At 44.1% G+C, this 19,613-nt stretch overlaps 1 protein-coding gene across 1 annotated transcript in view; it reads right to left on the reverse strand.

Annotated features, from left to right (window-relative positions):
• Positions 1–19,613, reverse strand: part of grin3ba (glutamate receptor, ionotropic, N-methyl-D-aspartate 3Ba) — a 45,182-nt gene that overhangs the window by 21,937 nt on the left and 3,632 nt on the right. The window lies entirely within an intron of this gene.

Raw genomic sequence — 19,613 nt, forward strand, 5'->3', positions numbered from 1 at the left:
TGATTTAGTTTAGCAAGAAGGATGATACGGAGCTCGGATGCAAAGTGACGCCATGTCGAGAACACTCAGCCTACGGGAAGCGGAGCCGGAAGGCGCATCGTGATTATAATGGGATGTCGAGATCTTCAAGGGGCCTTGAGGTATTTGTAGGTACCTGATGGGTGACTGGTGGCAAAAATAGAGAGTTTAGAAGTAACGTTAAAGTTCTCTTGGTAACAGTTAAAGACCGCCTAAAGTCCATTCAGCCATTTGTTGCCAAATAAGTTCAGTATTATGATGGCAACTTCTCGCACCACCCAGACAATACGTTTATTGCACGGGTCAAAAAGTCACGGCAAAATTCAAACAAATCGCAAGTCAACAAGAGTTTTCCTCAAGCGCGACGGCTTTCATCCACCAGCCGCCCATATGTGACCATCATACTCTTCCCATTCATTCTAATCAAAACACAGCAGTACACTCGAGTGACTTGAGAGTGGGTGGGATAATGTGTCGGGCTCTCGCTTTAAGAATCTCGCAGCCCGGGCACGAACTCGGGCCGGCCAAGTAAGACAAGCGAGCGATGGAAGCTATTTAGCTGCGATGTGTTCGCATCTAGTCGAGGATGATGGCGACGCGGGGCTACGACCCAGGATGAATGATCGGGCCGTGACTAAACGACTCGAAGCCTGGATATTTGCGACCGCTCGCTCGCCCGCCCGCGCTCTCTCCGCTGAAGCGGCCTTTCATCCATCTCCATGAGTCCGGCGAATGACGGAAGAAATGGAGTGGCTGGGGAAGAGTGAATGATTTCACGTACAAAGCGGGACATCAAAAGGGGGCTAATTAGGGGACGTGGCAGGAAAAAAAAAAATCAGGAGCATGAGTGACAGAGACGGAATTAAAAAAAAAAAAAAAGTCCATTAGTCGCTAATCTGAATGCGGGCCGGGAGGCGTTTGACAAATGGCAGCCTGTTAGCGGCGGGATTGTCGGGCTCATGTCACGGCCGGTTCGGTCAGATGGTGAATTTATCCGAGGTTACCAAAACATCTAAATGTTTTATCTTTGTTGTTAGCCAAGATGCTAATTAGGGTCAAAACCTGGATTAGCTTGACGATTGATACCACTGCATCATTTTAGCTAACTTGTTGAAACGATCAACCGGTCCATATTCTGTCAAGTCATTTTCTATACATTTGGGAGCTAGAGAGATCTCAGTTGACTTGAGGCGAAGGGAAGACTACAAGATGGACTGTTCAGAAGTCCATTAAAGGTCACATGGAGGCAGGCAAGCATTCAAACTCATTCGCAGTGTCGGAACTGAGCAGACTCTACACCCAAATCAAGCTCAAAGGGAATCGTTGTGTTTATTGTGTTATTCGAACGGATTGATCACTATTTGGGCCACCTCAGCAATTTTGGACCCAGAACTCACTCAGTAGCACCCTCGAGAATCTTGGAAAAACCATCCAGGAAAATGTCATTTTCCCCGTTGGTGACTATTTGTACTTTAATAGTGTTTCTTTAGATTTTAATCATTTAACAAAGGCCTTGTATTACCACATCACGGCAGGATTTGCCTCTGGAAATCTTTTTAATCTTCCTTTAATCTTAATTTCAGATTACATGCGTATTACATTAGCATCTGATAAGCACATCTGGTTACGATGCGACACGATATCAGAGCAGCGACCGGCAAAATCGTACGAGAACGAAATAATGTCTTTACCGTCCTATCCTCACCTCGCAAAATTGTTTCGTACGGTGCATACGACACATGCAATGGCAAATAAAATCCAGTGTGTAAATGTCCTTGAGGTCTGCTACAGTATCCGTGTCTGTTTTTTTTTTTTTAAGCAAACCAATCTGTTCCCGCGCACTTTCTCATTTGTTCGTGACACCGGGGTTTCGCTTTCGTCAGAGAAATGAGAAAATGGGGCCGACAAGGTGATTTAAAACAGACACAGGGAAAAAAACCCTGAAGATTCAAATCCTTCCGGTAGAAGACAAATTTAAATAGCCTTTGTCATTGAGACGACCGCCCGAGCGGTGATTTGGTTTGGAAAAACAGCAACAACAAAAAAGAGAAATCTCCCAACAATGCATAATTGATAGCGACCTGTCTTAATTGCATCTTAACGTATATCCCCCTCCCGTTCGTGCCCATTAAATCCGAACATCTGCGAAACGACGTCAAAACAGATCAGGAGACAAAACACTAGGGAGGCGTTTGAGATGTTACGGGCCAAAAACAACAGTCAGGCCCTTCTGGCAGATGTTGAAAACAAACTAACACGGCACCTGCTAGCGCAGCTGCGACCCGCCGTGCTGACGCTGGGCGCCGTGAGGAAGACGAGCAGATGAAGGCTGGCTGGACACCAAAGATGAAGAATCGGAAATTCTCACCGGAGAACACAACTAAAAGTCTTCACGGAATATTTAGCTGGAGGAGCTCGTGGACAGGGAGGTAAACTTTGTTGAATGATCTGAGAAGTGTTCTAATATTACATGTATACAATCATATATATATTTCATAATATTTATGAATCAGTATTTCTTATTGTACCACGAGGTGGAGCCCATCTAGGATTAGCGGTACATTTACTGCATTAAATCTCAAGAGTAAAAATTTCAAATTTTATGACTTTGTTCGCATTCCATTATTGGAGTACAAGAGGATATTATGACAATATTGGTTTGGTTAATTCATCATAGTTTTTTTTTTTTTTTTTTGCAGGCTGGGCTTAGCTCAAACTGTAGGCAAGCATCCATCTTGTGGACTCGCAATTAGCAGAGTTTGTTATTAAACTGTGAATAAACTGGGCTAATGTTGTTCCGATGATTAACTTTCAGTGTGGGATTACTTCTCGGCACAAATCAAAGCTAGTTGGGCTTCTGTTTTCAGCCACGGCTGTAAAACAAACCCACCACAAAAAACAAAAACAAACAAAAAAAACAATAAAGGGGAAATATACAGTTTATTTATCCTGCGGTGATTTGCAAAGAGTGTGTGTTTTTCTTGAATGCAACACGCAGGCTGACATTTAAACATTTCGAAATATACCAGGGCACCGCTGCACTCGTGTTTACTGCGACGGCGGGATTCAAACCGGTGACCTTCACGTCATACTGTGCTTTTCATCACAGCCGTACATTTAGAAAAGGTGCATGCTAATGGCTAGTTTGCGGTAAATAGCTCTCGGGAGGTAAAATGTTTTGGATAACGGAACAGCCGTCTTTTCACAGGTGGCGCCATGATTCGCTGGCTTGTCATATTATTTTTGGATTTCATCTTTTTTTTCTCTCTCTCTCTGAGTGTGTTGCTGTGAAAGGCTGGCTGGAAGAAAACAAGCATGACAGCCCATTTTTTCCAACCTCCAGTTTGATGTCCTTCATTGTCAGAGTAAAGCTGCTGCCCCCCCTACGCAAAATATAAAATTTGCCTGCATATGAGCTAAAAAAGCAGAGGATAATAAGCTGTTGCTCAGTTCACTTAAGGAATCCATTAAATCAACATTTTTTGTGTTTGTGTGAGATTCAAAATGCCATACTTAGCATACTCTTGGGGAATTAGCTTGACAAAAAAACAAAAGTATGATGAGTCCCGCCAGTAAAAAAAATGCACTTAGCGTAGCCCGTGAGGCCGTGTCTTCTTCTCAAAGTGTCGTTAATCATGTTGATGACTCATCTCACTCACTGAGGTCTAATCGAATTGTTTACAGCGCACTCTCTACCTTAAAGCCGGAAGCGAGAATTTATGCAAAAAGTAAAGGGCGCCATTCTTTCATTAGTGTTGGGAGCACCTGAATTGAAAACAAACTCGTGATTGAATGCTGGAAGCTTCTTGTTTTCCAAATTTGTTTTTATAAACTGGTGCAGTTTGTTGCCACCAATCTGCAATCGTATCTAAAGTTTGTGTTAGCAATTCTAAAATGTAGGTCACACAATTGGGTGTCACTTAAAAATGTTTTTTTTTTTAAAAAACAATGTCATTGTTCAGACCAGGTGTCCATAAACTTTTGGAAACTGAAAGCTACTTCTTGAGTACTGATTAATGCGAACCACTTTGATGCAAGTTTCTGAATACAAATTTGCTCAAATCATTTTTATATGTTAATATAATGAATGATATTCATCTATGTGGACACATGTTAATCAGCCTGATCCCCATTTCCCCGCTAATAGCAAGAATCTATTTTAATTCCTGATTAAAATTTTGTTTTTCTTTTAAAAAAGAACTTTCAGTTCCTTTACACTAGGGTAGACAGGCCGTTCTGTTTAAGCAAGTTCTTTGCCCCGTGTTGTCATGGTAACAAAGTCACGACTCATTGTTGGACTAGTAGTTGATGGGGTGTAACTATAGCAAGAAATAAGCTGAAAATTTTTTGCACATTCTTCTTGATCCTTGGGGTATTTTGAGGAAAGCATGGCCACAAATATATTCTGAAGTCATTCGCTAGCTGCACAATATGTCCGCTTTAAGTAGCTTAACAACAACAACGTGATGCTGATAAGTGAACTGCCTCTTTGGAGTCTGGAATATTGATTGGAAAAATAGCCCTAGCAAAAATGCCATCAGATAGTTGCGATACCAAGTGGGAAAGTTGGACGACCCCCGATGATAAATGAAGACCCCCCTCTATTTCTGCAGAAATGTAATCACAACACCATCATTGGCCATTTGGCCGCCTCCCTTTGGGATACGAGGAAAATTAAGTCTCTAATCTGACTTTCCGGTACCTCCGCTTGCGTATTAATTGCGGCATCAAGTAAATGGGGCAAATCTCTGCATTAGGTCCTAATCACTTATCTGCTATTAAAGGCTTCTAGCCAGAGGGTATAATTGGAGGAGTTCATAGTGGTGGGAAATAACTTGGTGTTATCATCAACAAAGGCGCAAAGGGTGGCCCATATAGAGCTGGGAGGAAGCCGTTGCCATTCCGCTGCTAAATAAAGGGATTAGATAGAAGCTTATCAGCCGCTGGATGTTGACTGCATGCAAAAGCAAGCCAAAACCGGTACCGGCCATTTGGCACGATGTAAGCGCTCGTGTTTGTACCTGAGGTGGTCTCCTTTCCAGAATTGAGAATCAAGCGCATGTAATAATCTGCCTCGAGGCTTCATATTGTCTATTAATTAGTTTCTGGTATTATTCGTGAGCAATATCGTCTATCTGACATTTCAGTTGCCCGGTGACTTTTGACCCCGCACGCTTCTGACAAAATGAAGAGTAATGAAAGGCAATCTGTGAACGCCCCTCCCCAAGCAGCGCCTCTTTATCACCATGTTTCGCTGGCAATCGAAAATGAAGAGCTACCATTGTAAACGTTGATTGATGCTGAGTCAAACATGTAAAGGGCATCAAAAAGCGGCGAGCGCCGGCTTGTCAGCAAATGTAAATTAGCTTCGCGGCAGGAGGAAGCAGGCATGTGTGTGTGAGTCCTCTCGGCTAAGGAGGATCACATCACTCAGAAAATATCATAGATAATCACATTCAGATTAACGACCCCGCTGTGATTAACGCGTGCTGTTTAATTAACTCGGCTTTAGGTCACGCGAGATGGCCGGACATCCCCCCCGGCATAGTAAACGGGGAACAGGTGCATGATGGGAGATGGTCCAGGAAGGAAGTGGGTTGCATTTGCCATTAATCTCCCGAGATTCTGTTTACAGGCTTCCAAAAGAGATGAATTATTAATAATGTACGCTCCCAAAAAAATGAAATGTATCAAAATAATAAATAGGGAGATGCGTGTACAATAAAAGTGTGTGCGCAGTTGCCAAAGCAGCAGCAGCAGATTATGCCAAGACTGCTTCTAATATGCATGAGCACGCACGAGCTGCTATTATGTTAGCGATTATACGCTCTTCTCGCGTTTCTTTTCAAGCTTACTTTTTTTTTTCTGTCACACGCGTGAAATTGGACGCCCCGTCGTGCCGGTCGGCTCGTTCCGCAACCGAACCGACCGCTTGGGTATCAAGAATGGCTTACTTTTGAGGAATTGTCAATAGTACACTAATCTGCCTCTCAGCTTGTTATTATCACGTAGAAAACAGCAAACTAGCGTTGTTAGCATAGAGGCTAACATGTGTTTCGCGATGATATTTTTGATGCTTCTACTTATCCCATTGGTAATTGAAAATTGGCGCAATAGCGAGACCACACACAAAAACATTTGCTTTATAGTTCAAGTCCTTCACCCAAGCAAACATTGTAAATTTGCGATCGGTGAGCCGTGATATAGGCCGAGTGTTCCCAAGGTCGATTTGTGGCTGTAGTCTGGAAAAGAAGGTTTTGATTTGTTGCGAGGCGTTTCGCATTGGAGCCAAACACTCAAACATCAAGATGATGCAGCATGTTATGATGTTGTCGGACCACTTGCTCCCGTCACTCCCATTTCTCGAAGTGGAGCATTCTGACAAAGTGAGACCCGCCTCCCGACTGCAATCTTTGCATGACACTCCATGCACGCCAACAGCAGCCATTCCTCTTACAGTCTCCCGGCCGCTACCACAAGCTGACATTTGTAAGGAGGCCGTCAGCTCAGAGGGGGTTGTGGGGGGAGTACGGGGAAGCTACGGGAGATGCTTTGGGCCATCCGTCAGGTTTGGAGAAGGAGGCAGAGAAATCAATGTCTCTGCCGAGCGTGTCCTCATGTTTAAAAAGCCGAGAAGGAGGAAGAAGAGGGACGTCGCTGGCAGGTGGGGGATACGTCTGGGAGCATTTGGAAGCACGCTTAGAATCAGATTAAGCGTCCGAGCTAAGAGGGAGTTTGGAAAGACGTGTGGAGCCAAGATGGAATTCTGAAAGATAGCCTGGAGATAAAATGACATTTGCGGACAGAACTTCACACATCTTTCATTATTGAACATAAGGCGGTCGATGCCTGGCTGCCTCTGTACCGATCCGTTTGCTCAGCAGGATATAAAACAACAGGAAAAAGCAGGAACCTGGAGATCAGCTTCTTCGTCTTATTCGACAAACAAGAGTAACAGGTTTTAGCAAATAACAACATTCCGGTCCTAAAGTCTAACCTTCCAATCCAAACCAGAATGCCAAATGTTAAGGTGTCCAAACCCTCCACTCCTGTAGGTGTCGCTGTTGCACATCCCCGTGAATACGGCAGCAAAAGCAACTTCCCCGAGGCCTCGTTGAAGTACATAATATCACAACAATAATCATAAAACCCACAATGGCAGAGGCAGAAAACACATTTCCACCTTGGAGAAAAAATTGACCTCATCTTATCTGCAGTCACAATAGAGATGCTCTGCTCGCGTGTACGTGCGGTGGTCATCTTTTTACAGGAACTAAAAATAGTCCCGCAGCAGTGTGTCATAAATGCTAAGCAGGAACACTAAAGGAGAACCAAAGAAAATCAAGCGCACGACCGTGAACAGTGATTTCCATTTCCCGGCCTGTCACGGTGTGGCTACATTACTCTGGGAAAAGAGGGCGCATTATCCGCGGCCGGCTCTTCGCTGGCTCTCAGCAGACGTCCCATGCAGGTGGGGAAATGAGCAGCGGCGAAGCGATAATAGCAAACGAGAGAGGGCGAGCGCTATAAAACAAACACCAAAAAAAAATAACTGAATAGCAGGCGGACGCGAGAGCGCGAGGAGAATGGAGTCACAACAAAAGAGATGGGAAAACAAGAGGACAAGGCTTGATAAGGGAGAACAAAGATGGGAATGAGTCTGGAAGCGGGCCCACTGTACTCGGCCAAGGAATCTGGAAAGATGACATCGGTCACCTTCCAAAAGGAGGAGAGCGCTTGTATTGCTAGCTAGCTAGCTAGTAAGACGGGATGTTTGGTTTCTAACCTCCGCAAGTAGCGAAAACTCTCTGTATGCCAAACTTGCCAAGTCATAACTAAGCCTCCCTGGTTTTCCCATTAGCTAATATAATGCTAACCTAAAAGGCTACAAGTGTTGGTTGGCTAGCTACCACGGCTCGAGTCTATAATTGCAAAGAAGCTTCAATTATAAGTGTGGTTTCATTCCAAACGGTATAACTTTCCGCACAAAATATTTTAGCCAAGCGACAGGAAGTGGGAGCGCTTCTTGCTTTATCCCGTTGCCCAGCTTAGCTTAGCAATATGCTGATAGCAGTACATTTAACTTAGCTAACAACTACCATGGCTAAAGGTCAAATAATTATTACGAGAATGATTATGATTCTAATCCCGACGTCGGAGAGTAAATACGCCTGCGAAATACGAGCAAGGAAGGACAGCGGAGAACAGACAACCCACCCGTTAAGCTAACTTAAATTTAAAGTAGCATATCGAGAGCTAAATGAGCGCGCTGGTAATACACTTTAACGGGAGTCTGACTGGAAAGCTCGTTACAGCCGGGTCCAAACGCTATATTAGAATGCAGGTAGCCTTGGCATCGGTCCACTGGCTCCCGTCGGCAATTCCATTCCTTATTTAATGGTCTGTGTGCCTCTAATGAAGCACATTTAGACCGCACTTTATGGTCTACGCTCGTCGCTGTAGTTTTGATGGCCCTCCCCGTGCGCACGACACGATTTGCGCTGTTTGGGACAACCTGAAGGATTGGCACGTTTCCGATTTGCAAGAGACCTTTTCAAGGTCACGTTTGGAGAACTATGAGTACTGACAGCTGCCACTTCCACAAGCTATGGATTATTCTAGAAAACACACGATTGGACCAATAAAATCAATCAAGTCAGCTTTCTTCATTTTTCACACTCCGTCGTCGCACGTCGACTCACTCATTCATTCCCTAATCGCTTCTCAACTGAACAATGAGGCTAAAAATGCATCTTAGTGGAGGCCATTTTTCCCTTAAGCAAGCTCTTCTTAATCAGAATCGGAGTCAACACAAAAAGAAGCCTTGGAAACGTGACAAAAAAAATAATAATCCTCTCCACCGTTTTATTTACCCTTTATAAAAAGCTCCAATAGGCTAATTCCTGACCTGTTGTGCTTTTGTGAAAAAACCTCCTTTTCAAAAAAAGGTGACCTCATGGGGAATTAAAACATATTCAGCTTGCGGCTTTTGCCAAATGCACCTGCGGCGCGTCTGCCTCGGTCACGATTGCACGAATGAATAGCTTCGCCTTGGACCATTTGGTGACGTTCCACAGAAATCAGCAACAAGCTGAAAGAATGTGACTTCTTTTGTAACATGCAAATTAGAGCCGAGGCTCAGATAAACAACAGGCTAAAGATTGAAAGAATGCATCTGGCCCACGGGGATGAATTCAATTTAAAGTGACGTCGCTGTTGGATGCTTGCCATGACCAAATATGGCGCTCGATGACGTTCACCGTTCGCATCGTGTTGAAGTCGTGCTCGTTTACACGTCTAAATAACCGTTGACTTTCCAACATCTCTGGGCGAGGCGACTAGTTTGACAGTGAAAGAGACACCCTGCCCTCGGAGAAAATAAATAAATTAGAAATAAATACAAAACAACAATAAAGCGGCAAATGATTGTTTGTTGGTAGGGAAAACGCTCAAGACTAGCAGAATAAAACCGTTTTAGGCCGTAAACGACAAAACCCCCAAAATGATGTGTGTGTTTGCGGCCGTGCGGAGACAGGACGCCGCTTGTAAACAGACGCCAGCGCTCGCTCGGTCCACGTTGTTAAAAGTCAAACGGAACAGAGTCGCCAGCGAGACGAGGCACTTAAAAGGTATCGCGGCCTTGGCGTTCGAATCAAAGCGAATGATCAGTCAATGCGCCTTTCAAGGACACTTGATAGAAGACATTAAAATGAAAGATGAGGCGGTGGAATCTCTGTCAACTTTTAATCCACGTCTTCCTTCCCCACGGTTCATCCCTTCCCAAAAAGCCTCACAGGTGGAGGAAAGGATCATTGAAAAGTTGTCACGCTGCGACATAAGTAAAGCGAAGTTGACGGGAGATGTCTGCTTTGGATCCAAGATGTAGGCGATCGAACAAACAGATATTTTTAGAAATGTGCAGGGATATCTCTGCAGGTGGTTGCTGAGCAGTCGGGGGCGGAGCCTAAAGTCGGATCATCCGCTTCTGTCGTCGAGGTACGAGAAACGTAAATAAATATAGACGTACGGGAATAGCGTCCCTGCGCTTAACAATTCAAGGGAAGTTTTAATCGCCGAAAGCAATAAACAGCTCGCCGGGGAGGGGGAGGGAGAAAGGAAGTCTTATCTACTTGAGCCATCGCTTCTGTCCACTGGCTCGTGGTTTAATACCCACTTATGCAAATGCTTCCCTCGATACGACAACGCTTTGGCAAAGTTTCTTTTCCCTTTTGTTGCCATTGTCCTCGTGAGCACCTATTGGCTCGGGATGCGGACGTTTTGTTGCGCCAGGCAAAACAGCGGCCATCTTGAAGAGCTTTCGATCAATCCGGGGCCGCTCGGTGGACTTTGTTAGCGAGCAGCTGTAGGCATGCCGGCCCCCCCGGGGGGGCCCCGCCGCCCTCGTAATTAAATAGCCGGAGGACTGAATGCCTGGAAACCACCGTGTACGCCTCCCCCGCCTTCCCGTTGATAATAAGCCTCCATGCGAGTAGCGTGCGTGGCGGCAAAACTAATCACTTAGGCGCGCTCAATCGCAGACATGCAATCATAAGGGGGGGAAAAAAATGCAGCTGCGTCATTTGGGCCGGGGGGGGTGAGAAATCATCCACTGGTGAGAAGTGACAACATTCAAATTTGTTGCTATTATACTTTCAAAACAATGACAATTGATCAAGAAAATATGTTTATCCAACCATGGCCTTATTTTAGAGAAATATTTCATGCTGTTCGCTCCGAGAAGGAGTCACGGCTTTAAATCTTGCTGGTTCTTTGCAGTGGATAAAGAAAACCTGACTGAGTGCAATTAATTTGCCTGTCTACATGTGTTGCTGCACCGTTTGTGTATATTCCATAAGCTCAAAAGGTTACACAATGCAATTTAAATTTGGAAAATTACTTAGTGGGCAGAGATTTTTTAGTTATCAAAACCAGTATTGCATATAATAACCGGTCAAACAAGACAACTTTTTTAGCGTCTGTAAGTAAATGGGGTCAATCAGTACTGTCCATTTTTTGTTGCACGGCCTGATCAAGTCACGGTCAATGGAAACAGACAGCGACTAGTCTAGGGGGCCTGTCAATCTCGGGGTGATTTACACAAAGCGGGAAAATAAGTTGTCCAAGCCAAGATCAATATTTCATCCTTTAAAGTGCCAGCAAAGGAATTAACACTGGCCGGTGTGCAGGTCGCACTGTGTGACCTACAGCCGGCAGATGCCAGTGAGATTTTTTTTTTTTTTTTTTAGACGACAGATGGAAGCACGGGTCAAAAGCCACATTGGGAACAATTAAACGATGGCAGAAAGTTGACACATTCGTCAACACTGAGCTTTTGGGGTATACTTAGTTTATCGATTGGAGTTTGCATGCCGCAGACGCGGCCATCGACCTCGCTGTCAAGCTGCATCAGGGATGTTTTGGAATAAAAACAAGAAAAAAAAAAGGACCTGAGCTATTCAGCAAAACAGCCAAGTCATAATAAGATTAGGAGACAGAAAAAAAACCCTGAAAGCGTCTGTGTTGTCGCGAAAACTCCACCGCCGATTAATCGACCTCAAGCTAGAACGGTCAAGTTGACGTGTCGATTTCATCATTTCGACCGCTGGCGGGTACCAAAGCATGATTTTCACCATGCTATTAAATAATACAGTGTTCAGGTACCGAGGGGATCTATTTGTTATGAGGCTTGCCTGGCTTATCGCCCAAAAAAGTCGAGAATATATTTTCACTCATGTGCAGCAACTGTCCTTCGATATCTTCTTCAAGTTAGGCGAATAAGAAAAAGAAATGCAAAGTGAAAGGACACAGGCTCTAACATCCGCCAGACTCCAACCGAGATTTGCATTGCAACCCAACGGGAAGGACCGTTCCACTTTGGAAAATAAGCAGAGCCCGAATGTTCAAATCAAAAGTATCGACGATAAAACATGAACAGCGAGAACTGGCAGAGTATCGGGGCGCTGCTGGGAAAAGCCTTTGGCCCACGACCAGCGGGTGGCGACTGCTCCGGTCAAAACCGTCTGATTGAGTGTGACAAAGGCGAAGGAGGGGAGGGATCTTTTAAGCCAGACTGCTGCAAACTAGCGGCCATTTTAACCCTTGAGGATAGAGGCTCTTTATATAGCCACCAAAATGGTCACCTTGCCAAAAACCTGCCTTGGCTCTCATATGGGTGGTTCTCAGGAAGTATGGTCCAGCCAGATGTGACCCACTTCAAGAATAAAATTGGACATTTTCCAAAATCCTTTGGTATGCTGAAAGTTATTTCCACTCAGACTACGGAGTCAAATATTTTTGGTCTCTAATAACGTACGACCCAACACCAACACCCAAAAAATGATTTTGCAGGTTAATTAGGCTGTGTTTGATTATTTGCGAGGGTTCCTCCCACTCATGTCTGCGTTCACGCTTGCTCAAAGTTAATTAGTTTCATCTGCCTCTCTTCAATTTAATCAGCCACCGTCGGCAGCGCTCGGTTTCGGTCGGTCTCTCCGTCGAGTTCCTGTCTCGCAGGCTCCCTCGTGTGCTTCCACCTGTGTCGAGCTTTTGCTTTAATCTCATCCTTTTTGGTGATGGTGCTTTGTTTGGAGGCTTTTGTTGAGTTTTACTTGAGTCTGCCGGAGAGTAAATTGAAAATCAAGTGTTTATCGTTGTCCCTAACCCTTAAATAGCTTCCACTCCAAAGTGTTTAGCTTCATCCGTCTTTAACGTTGTTGTTATGTTGGACGGTGGAGATAGCGGGTCCCGATTTTTTCTGGTCTTCTTTCCCTGTGTTGAATTTTGCTTTAATCCCGTCCTACTGGTGATGTTTTTTGAAATTTGCTTTCACGACCCACAGTGTGCGGATAAACACTTTTAGGAGCGTCGTCTCTTCAGGGATGATATTTTACGAGATTTTCACGCTATTCCGCCACGGTCAGGCACAAGCGTTCCTCTTGGGACCTGGCAGGAACAGAAAAGGGACTTCCTCAAAGTCTTTCCTCAAGATGCCGGTGTGCATCACGTTCATCAGATAACAGTTGGCACCGTTCCTTTGAGCTTTACTTTAATCTAGTCCTTCTGTTGGGGTATTTTTTTATTTTTTTATTTAGATTTAAGTTATGCCTGGACTCTACCTGGAGACAAAGTCATGTCTGGAGTATTTCTATCTCTTTACGACAAAGTCAGGGTTTTCATGTTTACCCAAGCATCATAAAAGGGCCATAAAACTGTCCAAAATATCTGGATAAGGACTCACTTTGCATGCAGAGAGGCACAAAGTACATTTATAGGACAGGTCTCCAGGAAGATGCCTACAAACATTCACATTCATCTATGTCATTTCATTCCTGGTCACCGAATCAATCTGTTCTGGTTTTCTTGTCTCCTGAAAGCTCACTAGATTGAAAAGAAACCATTTCGATTGGGCATGATTGAAGTTGACTCTGATCACGCCCACAGCGGCGGAGCCCTCCCTATGCCTTTCTGCTCCCCATGCTCAATGAGCAAAATCAGCCAGTCTGAAATGCAAGAATGAAAATGTTTGTTGCTTCTATTGTCCAAATCTTTTTTTGCCTCTTTGTACTTAATATGTGATTGATTCTTGTGTTTGCTCAATACACTCATATTACTTTGTTTAGCTAAATGCTCCTCGGTGATTTGTTGCGTTCTCGCCCAGCGCTGGCAAAGTCAAATAAATCTTATTGTCTGATGCATTAAAGTAATTCATGCGGTTCTCTACTCGTTTTTTGTTTGTTTGTTTAAAAGAAACCACGTAACAGAAAGATAAACACACTTTAGCTCACCTGAGTTAAGGTGAATTATTAAGTGTAACGGCCTTTAGCGCTACCCGGAGGACAGTTTGTTCTCGGCCGTGAAAGCTAATAAAGATTGAAAACTCCCATCGTCTCCAACTCTTTTCCTTTTGTCTCTTATTCATCGTTGGGCTTAAACTCTCCTTTTGGTGCTCGCCACCATTTTATTTTCTATCTGCCAACGTCGCATCTGCGGCTGATAAATTGCGTTTATGCGCCAAGATGTTGGCCGTATGAATGTCAGATTGTCACTTTTAGTGCTTCGTCTGGGGACGTCTCTGCCGCTCTGATTTATCTTATATGCGACGACACACAGGAGATGAGTGGTTCTCAAACGGCGGTCCCTGGAGACGTCTGGGGTCCCTTGCCATTCAGGCGCAACACAAAATATTTACAAACTTTTGAAATAGTTGCGATTGAAGCCACAAACACGAAAACACCAAAGCTAGCCCAAGGCTTTTACGTCAAAGTTTATTCCAATTGACTATTTCTTCAGAGTTTATTCCAAGTTACTTAAAGGTGCTGCGCTTAAATTTGCAGCGGTCTTAATGAGCCTTGCCGAGCTCATTGCAAGGCTCAGCGAAGGTCGATTGAAATCTGACTCTGACTAGATGCGAGGGGGTGGCCTCTATTATTATTCGGTTTTCTTAATACTCATTAAATCTCTAAAGTGGCCGGGGCATTAAGCTAGTCACCTTCATTTGGAGTGGTAAACAAAATTATTAACTTCACCACATGGTGGCTGTGGTACTCATCAAAAAGAGCTAATACTGGCCGATTAAACGATTAACAAGACGATTAACAATCAGTAATTCGTCCTCATCAGTTGCTCTCCAGTTCAGAGTGCGGCGGCCATTTTTGTTTGCCAAATAAAGTGGACATTGACTTTATTGTTGTATGCTTCAGCTAGCGCGTGCGTGCGTGGGCGTAATCGTCTGTTTGCGTTATTCCGCCTGTCTCCAACGTTTGACATGACATCAGATTGGATTTTTCACGATGGGTGGGCTTTAGCTCACATCACGCTGATCAGAATGGGCGCTTGAAAACGGACGGCTGGACTCGCTATTCGTCTGTGAATTTTTCTCTTTAAATCCCATCGATTCCATTTCCACTGAGAGACAGTTGACATCGATTATAAAATTACAATTACTAAAATTGGACCAACTGCCCCCGAATGAAAATCTTTGCTATTCCGTGCCAAATGATATCCTGGTGTTTTTGTTTAAAATTCTACTCACAGCAATTACGATTTGACTCCAATTAGCTTGTGCTCCCGACACTTATACCAATTACCCAGAAAAGAAATCTGCTTTTAGCTTATTCGAGCTGAAATTCTGACAGTTTTTGTCCAATCGGCCCATCGCGTAGTCGACAATTACGAAATAATTGACTCCAATGTGTTACGATTGACACCAATTATGGTGTCATATATGCACTTAATATCAATTACCCCAGAAAGGAAATCAGTACGATACCCACGTCGGTGACATTTAAAGCAGTTGCTTCTCAAATTATGTTTCCCAAAGTGGGTCATCGTATTGTAGACAATTAAGATGCCATTTTTTTTCAACACTGCTTATCCTAACTCATGTTGAACTGGCCCAAAGCAGGTGTTGAGCCTGGTCAAGTTTTTTTTCCATTCAGGATGAGACTTTTGGGGTTAAATGGAGCACTTTCAGATCCTAACTTTGAGGAAAGAATTTTATTTTTTCACTGCAAGTTTCAAATCTGAATGAATGGCCATTACATATGGGGTACCTCAAGGGTCAATCCTCGAACCCCTTTTGTTCAATGTGTATATGTTACCTTTGGGTCAAATTTGACACTTTTCATGTTTGAGGTTCTTCACATTTCAAGATCCTTCCTCTTCAACCCCGAGACATCATCGAGAAACATCTGGCAAAGCTTCAGATGTGGCCGAGTTCCATCCCTGTAGTTTAGTGGTCCTTTCATCTCCTATAGCAAGTCTCGCATATGTTCCCTTGGACTAAGGGGGGAAGTATTCAGAAGACTCAGTCTTCATACGTGGGTAGCAAACATTGTTCTGTTGTACTTCTTCCGCATGGCTTGCTTTTTGAATTTCTCACGCTTTTCCCTTCGGGCTAACCTGTGTTTTTTGGCATTGACGGCATGGCAGCAGGCACGCCGCCATCTGCGGATATCTGTTTAATTCCAGGCCCGGCACATGTCTCTATCACCTGTCCCACCCTCCCCGTCTGCTCGCCTCTGACCTGTGACCTCTGGGAGTCGGGGATGCTCGCAGCAGTTATCGCGACGGAGCAGCTGGCCTCCGCCGCCCGTGCTGCGCCTCGCTTGGACGCACACGAGTTTTCTCGGGAAAGGAATTGTGCTCGGATGCATGTGGGAGAAGTGGAGCACAAAGTCCACATGGATGTGCGCGCTGTTGGTAAAGATAGCGGCCAGGTTATCGGCCGCTAATCCTTTAAATGGCACATTTGGATGAAAGTCCAATGCAAGGAAAAACTGGAATTCCTGCGATAATTTCCAGCCATCGTCGACGTTCTTTCCGCGAGGTCCCTTTGCTGATTCCTTCCACTTTTTGCATGACCAGGCCAAGGACAAAATTGCTTCCTCTCTTAAAATTGAGCAAGATATTTTGATGATGCTGGCGATTCGAACTTATTTCAAAACGAGGGAAGGTAAATCCATTTGAACCCCAATCTCCGGGGTTTCGAATTGTGTGGAAAAAAAACATATGTCTACTTTAAAGACAAACAGGTCAAGGAAGATGCAATTTAAGTTGCTTCCAGGAGACACATGGCAGATTTTGATTCCTGCAACAGGACAATATGTTCCTCATGTCACAGTTAAAAAGCAGTGACTAATTTACATACAACAGATTTACACAAGGCAGTGGATAACAAAACGTCCTTCTTGATCCTTGGTCGATTTTCACCAAAGACGCTGTGAAATAATTTACATTATTCCGTATCTAAATTTCTTTCTATAGGAAAAAAAAGTGTTTTACAAGTCAATTTACAACTGGCCACACTTAATCTTTCATCAATATTGTCATTCATGCTTTGGCTTTCTCCTTCCCTCCTTCCCTCCCTCCTTCTCGTGACTTTATCAAGCGATAAGGTCTTTACTGGTTTCCGAGCTGGCTAATCCACCTTCTTATTCCTTATCTATCCTTTTACTTGCCGTGTACCGCGGTGATAATTTCCTCCCTCGCAAATCCTCACGTCGATTCATAATGCCTCATTTCCTCACGCTGAGTTGGGATTCCTCCATCCATGCGTTGTGTGTTCCTTCGTTTGTTGTGTTTTCATCATCATCCTCATCATCTCGTCCCTCATTTCCTGCCCAGCTCGTTCCAAACGATTTAATCCTTAGTTCTTCCTTCCATTTTTGCTTACACTTTGCTCGCTCAATTTTTTAATTAAGCTGGCACACTTTAACGTTATCAGAAGCATCGCCGTTGCCATAAAAAAATTACAACAGATAAAACTGAAAGTAAAATGACTTGATTTATTCATGGGTCTTTATGAACGAGAGGTGAGGTTTTGATTTTTGAGGCTGATGCAGAATTTTGGCATACAAAACAATATGGATTACCAATAAATGGGCCAATTTATTAGCTTATATTTTTGTTTGTATGCTTTACTTTTAATTTTGATTAGTTTTAAGACCTGGTTTATTTTTTTTCTAATATGCTTCACGAGCCGTCTGAGTTTGGTTTTGATTCAAAATTTTATTTCATGTCTTCCCGGTTGTACTCAGTCTGTCTTGTTATTGCAGTGACCTTTAACTTTTGTGTTCAGGTGCTCCTTGTTATCTCATCACTTCCTTCCCATTTAGGTCCCTGTTTGCTTGCGGCTTACAAAAGTATTCTGCCAGTGTGAAATGACTCCAGAGATGCTCCACAAAAAAAAAAAAAATCTGTATAAATAAACAGAGAAAATTAAACTAAGGGTTTCAGACAGGCCCACAATACGTTGTCTCCCGTCCCTGCGCTGTACCATTAACGCTGTCGAGACGCCGCCGAACTGTCACCACGCCGCTAATAAACCCGAAAACGAATTGGGGGGGGGGGGGACACTGAGCTGTTTGCAGTTAAGTGGCAAGCTTGGAACAAAATGTCACTTGGCTCTGACTCTGGCCCGTGTTTTGGGGTCTTCTCCCCCACCCCTACCACCCTCCTTCCAACTCCTGGGCGCTTACTGGGCTGTGGAGCAAATCCCCTCCTCATCTGAAAGAAAATGTGAAAGGCAGCAGGCTTGTAAAGCCTCATTAGGCTTAGTAACTCATAGCACTGCGCAGCAGCGCCGTGTGTGCTACACGCAGATATGCAACACGTGTGTGTGTGTATATGTGTGTGTGTGAGAGAGAGAGTCTTTTTTTTGCAGGGGTCTACGGATTAAAATGTCATTTCATTCAAGGGATTTTTTTTTTTCTCCCCCCAATAATTTTCATTTTACTAGTGCTGGCATGTCATTAAAAAGCCTGTAATAATAATAAAAGAATGACTGAATGGAGGGAGACGCGCAAGAGGGAAAGTAGTTCCCAGATTTATGATAAAAGTCCTAATTATTACATTCAAATAAATTACAGCTGGGTGAAAGGCGTCGGGTTAAATCAGAGGTGGGGAGTCATTTGGGGTTTTTATCGCATCCAGGGCCATACTCTGTTTTTATCACCTTAGTGCAATTTTTTTTTCCATTTTTGCAAAATTGCTCAAATGCAGCTCATTGTATGGCTTCTCCCAAGGTGGCCATCTTGCATTGCCACTGTCACAACTGCTATTATTCAAAATAACAACATGCACAATGACAGAAAATAAAGTGAAAACGCCAAACTAGGCGGGGTTAGCAAGTGGCAACACAAGATGGCCGCCCAGGGGCTCTACCTCGCCCAACGGCATATAAGCAGCACAGTTAGTCCATCCAATTTTCTTTCCCAAAATGAATCGAGGGCTGCTCAGATTGTCGTCCCGTATGGATCCGAAGCCCACGGGCCGTCGATTGACCACCCTTAGCTCATAACATAAAACCACAGCCTGAAATATTAATACATCACAGAAAGGATATTTGCCACATAGCGCGCAAACAAAAGTCGCAGCCAACGAGCCACAAAGGCAAATAATACGCAAATTAAGACTGTGAAATGAAGCCTTGTGAAGAATTTCAAGGATGTATTTCAATAGTATTAAGTGCAAGTGTGGGCGTAAGGAGACGGTAAAGAACAAATCCTCGGCGGTGAAAATGAATTCTTGCTGCAGCGGCCTTCCCGCTTAATCACATTTAGCAAATCAGGAAGAAGCTTTTTTTCCTCCCCGCGTGCCGACGCGACCTCGCCACCACGAAACGATTTTTCGCGATAATATCGGCGAGTCAAAAGGTGTTCGCCGAGGCCGCGCTCGAAAGCGGCGAGATTGCAAAAGATATTCTTTATTTATTTATTTCATTAAAGCGACACACGCGGTTTACGCATCGTCCGGGAAGGTCGATTCCAAAAGCGCTTTCATTCACTCGGGGGTGGTGATGAATAGAGGTTGCATCAGCTTTAACATCAAATATCATCCCGTTGCTGGAGTGGGAATTTCAAAAGCCTGATTCTGTTTTCCCCGCCTCGCCCCGCCACACTTTTTAACACCAGCGCGTCCTCTGTGTCAAAAGATAGACAGCGGAGATTTACAGTTCGGGGTCACACACTGCTTCTAATTAGCTTAAGTAGAAAGAGGAGGGGAGGGGAGGAATAAATCGCTCGCAGGCCGGGATGTATCCTTTCACAGATTGAGGAGAGACGAGCATCTTTTCGGTCGGCTGTCCTTTTCTGCCT

The sequence above is a fragment of the Syngnathus floridae genome, chromosome 16 (genome assembly GCF_059516105.1).
Source record: "Syngnathus floridae isolate MCC-2025c chromosome 16, RoL_Sflo_1.0, whole genome shotgun sequence".
NCBI lineage: Eukaryota > Metazoa > Chordata > Actinopteri > Syngnathiformes > Syngnathidae > Syngnathus > Syngnathus floridae.